We start from the raw sequence: 6,000 nt of genomic DNA on the forward strand, positions 1-6,000 counted from the left end.
CTCTACAAATATGACTAATTCAACTTATTCTGAAACGATTGATGGCAATCCACAACACCAAAGGACAATCATGATCCTTAATACTAACCTCACTAATCCTATTTGTTGGCTCAACAAACCTACTAGGCCTGCTGCCCCACTCATTCTCACTCACCTCCCAACTGTCCCTAAACTTAGGCATAACAATCCCCCTGTGAGCTGGAACGGCGATCCTAGGTTTTTGCCACAAAACAAAAGAATCTCTAGCTCACCTTCTACCCCAAGGCACACCCACCCCCCCTTATCCCAATACTCGTAGCCATCGAAACCATCAGCCTCTTCATCCAACCCATAGCCCTAGCCGTACGGTTAACAGCCGACATCACAGCTGGCCACCTGCTTATGCACCTTATCAGAAACACTACACTAGTACTAACAACTCTGAGCCCCCTGACAGCCTCAGCTACTTTCACCCTCCTCACCCTACTCACCATCCTTCAAGTTACCATAGCCCTAGTCCAAGCTTATATATTTACCCTCTTAGTAAGCCTCTAGCAACACAGCAATGCCTAATGACCCACCAAACCCACGCCTATCACATAGTAAACCCCAGCCCCTGACCACTCACAGGAGCCCTATCCGCCTTTCTCATAACATCCAGCCTAACAATATGATTCCACTTTGATGTAGTACGACAAAGCACCTTCCCAGGCCACCATACAACTATCATCCAAACAGGACTACGATATGGAATAATCCTTTTTATTACATCCGAAGTTTTCTTCTTCACCGGGTTCTCCTCAGCCGTTTACCACTCAAGCATAGCCCCAACCCCTAGCTTAGGGACTTACTGACCACCAGCAGGCATCAACCCTCTCAACCCCATAGAGGTTCCACTACTCAACACACCAGTACTGCTAGCCTCCGGAGTGTCCATCACCTGGGCCCACCACAGCCTCATAGAAGGAAACCGCAAACATATACTCCAAGCCCTCTTCATCACAATCTCCCTGGGCACTTACTTCACACTCCTCCAAATCTCAGAATACCTCAAAACCCCCTTTACCATTTCCGACAGCGTAAACGGATCAACATTCTTCGTAGCAACAGGTTTCCACGGCCTCCACGTAATGATTGGATCCGCCTTCCTCACCGTCTGTCTTCTACGCCAACTAAAATTCCACTTCACATCCAAACACCATTTTGGCTTTGGAGCCGCAGCCTGATATTGACACTTCGTAGATGTAGTCTGACTGTTCCTATACATCTCCATTTACTGATGAGGATCCTATTCTTTCGGTATCAGCTAGTACAGCTGACTTCCAATCAATAAGATCTGGTCACAACCCAGAAAAGAATAATCAACCTAGCATTAACTCTCTTAACCAACACAACACTAGCACTCCTACTTATCAGCTTTGGCTTCTGACTCCCCCAAACATATACCTATGCACAAAAGTTAAGTCCATACAAATGCAGGTTGGACCCAGTAGGATCCGCTCGCCTACCATTCTCCATAAAATTCTTCTTGGTAGCCATCACATTCCTACTATTCGACCTAGAGATTACCTTACTACTACCCCTCCCGTGAGCCACCCAAACGAACAACCTCAAACTAATACTCACCGTGGCACTTATCCTCATCCTCACACTAGCACTAAGCCTAGCCTACGAATGATCCCAAAAAGGCCTAGAAGGAGCTGAATATGGTAGTTAGATTACTTAAAACAACTGGTTTCGACCCATTAAATTGCGACATTTCGTAACTACTAAATGCCTCCAATTTATATTAACATCATCTTAGCATACACTACATTCCCCGTAGGACTGCTAATATACCGATCCCACTTTGCATCCTCCCTATTATGCTTGGAGGGCATAATACTATCCCTATTCGTCCTAGCCACCGTCCTGTCCCTAAACCTATACTTCACCCTATCCTACATCCTCCCCATCATCCTCCTAATCTTTGCAGGCTGCGAAACAGCCATAGGCCTAGCACTTCTAGTAATGATCTCTGACACTTAGGGCCTAGACCTCGTGCAAAACCTTAACCTCCTACAATGCTAAAACTTATTATCCCCACAATCATACTCATCCCCACCACGTGGTACTCCAACAATAATATTATCTGAATCAACTCAACAACCCACAGCCTACTAATTAGCCTCATCACTCTTCTTTTCTTAAACCACAACGATGAAAATAGCACAACCACATCATTAAACTTTTTCTCAGACCCCCACTCAACCCCACCTCTCCAAAGAAACACTCATTCGAAAAAAACTATATATCCTCACATTAACCTCATTACAAATTTTTTTAATCATAACATTTAGTGCCACAGAACTGATCATATTCCACATCCTATTTGAAGCAACACTAATCCCAAGCCTAATCATCATCACCCGATGGGGCAGCCAACGAGAACAACTACATGCAGGACTCTATTTCCTATTCTACATGCTATTCGGCTCCGTACCACTACTAATGGCACTGACCTACATCCACAACTCCACCGGCTCATTAAACCTACTGCTGCTTCAACACTGAACCCAAACACCCCCACCCTCATGATCCGGCACCCTCCTATGAACAGCATGCATAACAGCATTTATAGTAAAATTACCACTCTACAGACTTCACCTCTGACTACCAAAAGCACACGAAGAAGTCCCTATCGCCAGATCCATAGTCCTCGCAGCCATCCTCCTAAAACTAGGAGGATACGTAATGATACGAATCACCATCATTCGAAACCCCCCAGCAAACTCCATAACCTACCCCTTCCTCGTTCCCTCTCTATGAGGAATGGTCATGACAAGCTCTATCTGCCTACGTCAGACAGACCTGAAATCCCTCATAGCATATTCATCCGTCAGCCACATGGCCCTAGTAAGCATAGCCATCCTAATCCAAACACCCTGAGGATTCACAGGAGCTACAGCCCTAATAATTGCCCATGGACTTACATCATCCCTGCTCTTCTGTCTTGTAAACTCCAACTACGAACGCACCCACAGTCGAACTATAATCCTGGCCCACGGACTGCAAACACTCCTCCCCCTAATGGCAACATGATGACTACTAGCCTCCCTAACACATCTAGCCATCCCACCAACCATCAACCTAATCGGAGATTTACTCATAATAATAACATCATTCTCATGATCAAATATTACAGTTATCCTCATAGGACTCAACATACTAATCACGGCCCTATACACCCTATTTATACTAATCACAACACACCGAGGTGCTCTCACACATCACATCAACAGCATCAAACCATCCCTCACACGAGAGAATTCCCTGATACTCATACACATCATCCCGCTTCTACTCCTGTCCCTCAACCCCAAAACAGCTCTAGGGCCCCTTTACTGTAAATATAGTTCAGACAAAACATTAGGCTGTGAACCTGACAACAGAGACTCAAAACCCCTTATTCACCAAGAAAGATCCCAAGAACTGCTAATTCTTATGACCATACCTAAAACTATGGCTTTCTTACGTTTAAAGGATAGAAGCAATCCATTGGCCTTAGGAACCAAAAATCTGGTGCAACTCCAAGTAAAAGTAATAAACCTACCCCTACCCCTAACAATAATCTCACTTGTCATTCTCATCATCCCCACCCTTACCAACACGCACAAGCACTACCCCTACCACGTGAAAACCTCAACCCAACTTGCTTTCTTGACCAGCCTCACACCTGCCCTCACATTTATTTACTCTGGACAGGATACAATCACCTCCAACTGACACTGAATCACCATCCAAGCACTAAAATTCTCCCTTAGCTTCAAACTGGACTACTTCTCTATAATTTTCATCCCACTAGCCCTCTTCGTTACATGATCCATTATAGAATTCTCTCTATGATACATGCAATCGGACCCCAACATCAAAAAGTTCTTCAAATACCTACTCATCTTCCTTATCGCAACACTAATCCTGGTCTCCACCAACAACCTATTCCACCTCTTCATTGGATGAGAAGGAGTAGGCATCATATCCTTTCGTCTAATCAGATGATGACATGGCTGAACAGACGCAAACACAGCAGCCCTGCAAGCAATCCTCTACAACCGTCTCAGTGACATCGGCTTCATCCTAGCTACAGCGTGATTTTTCGTATATTCAAACACACGAGACCTCCAACAACTATTCATCCTCAACACAAACCCGAGCCCCCTCCCATTAACAGGCCTCCTCCTCGCTGCAACAGGTAAGTCCGCCCAGTTCGGCCGGCACCCATGACTAGCCTCTGCAATGGAAGGTCCCACACCTGTCTCAGCCCTACTCCATTCCAGCACAAGAGTCGTAGCAGGAATCTTCCTACTAATCCGATTCTACCCCTAATAGAAAACAACAAAACAATCCAAACACTAACGCTATGCCTAGGTGCCCTCACCACACTATTCACAGCGATCTGCACCTTAACACAAAACGATATCAAAAAAATTATCGCATTCTCTACCTCAAGCCAACTAGGCCTAATAACAGTAACGATTGGCATCAACCAACCACATCTAGCTTTCCCCCACATCTGCATGCACGCATTTTTCAAGGCCATACTATTCATATGCTCCGGCTCTATTATCCACAACCTAAACAACGAACAAGACATCTGAAAAATAGGAGGCCTACATAAAACTATACCCCTTAAATCAACGTCTCTAATCGTAGGAAACCTCGCTCTCACAGGCATGCCATTCCTAACAGGTTTTTACTCCAAAGACCTAATCTTCGAGACCATAAACACATTGTATACCAACGCCTCAGCCCTCACAATCATACTCATTGCCACCACCCTCACAGCCGCCTACAGTACCGGAACCATTTTTCTTTTCTTTTCTTTTCTTTTCTTTGTGTGTGTGTGTGTGTGTGTGTGTGTGTGTGTGTGTGTGTGTGTGTGTGACCAGTAAGGGGATCGTAACCCTTGTCTTGGTGTCGCCCGCACCGCACTCAGCCAGTGAGCGCACCAGCCAGTCCTACCCGCGGTGGGAGCGCTCTCATGCTCCCAGTGCCACACTCTCCCGAGTGTGCCACGGGGTCAGCCCCCGAACCATTTTTCTTACACTACTAGGACAACCCCACTTCCCAACCCTAATAAGCATCAACGAAAACAACCCCAACCTCACCAACCCAACCCAACGTCTGGTAATCGGCAGCATCTTTGCTAGCTTTATCATCTCCAACAGCATGCCCCCAATAAATATTCCCCAAATGACTATACCACTTTGCCTCAAACTATCCACCCTCCTCATCACCATTCTAGGCTTCATCCTAGCACTAGAACTATGCCTAAACTCACTCAACCTAACCCCCAAACTATCCTCACCCTCACACAACTTCTCTACTCTCCTAGGATTCTTCCCAACCCTTACCCATCGTACAATACCCTATCTCAGCCTAAGCGCAAGCCAAAGCACAGCCTCCCAAACACTAGACCTAGCTTGACTAGAAGAAACAGTCCCAAAAGACATTGCCCACTTCCAAGTACTAGCTGCAACAACCACCTCCAACCAAAAAGGTCTAATCAAACTTTACTTCCTTTCTTTCCTCATTACAATCCTAATGACTACACTACTAATTATTTAACCACCCCCAAGTAACGTCAATAACAATATTGACACCCATAAACAAAGACCACACAGCCACCGCCACCAATCAGCACCCATAACTATACAACACAGCCACACCTCTAGAATCCTCATGAAAATAACCCGTCCCCTCCCCCACATAAATCACCCAATCACCCATACTCTTAAAACTAATAACAACCTCCACCTCATCATAACACGCCATCCACAAAACCACAAACAACTCTATCACCAACCCCAACAGCAAAGACCCCCCAAACCACAACATTCAAGACCCAAGCCTCCCCTGGAGGCCGGATGTGGCTCATCCTCGCTTCCGCTTTTCTGAGAGGCGGGGTGTCTGGGAATCGCGGAGTTTGGGAGGCGCGGCGTCTGGGAGGCCCTGGGAGGCCCTGGGAGGCCGGATCTGGCT

Source organism: Cynocephalus volans, chromosome X (genome assembly GCF_027409185.1).
Source record: "Cynocephalus volans isolate mCynVol1 chromosome X, mCynVol1.pri, whole genome shotgun sequence".
Lineage (NCBI taxonomy): Eukaryota > Metazoa > Chordata > Mammalia > Dermoptera > Cynocephalidae > Cynocephalus > Cynocephalus volans.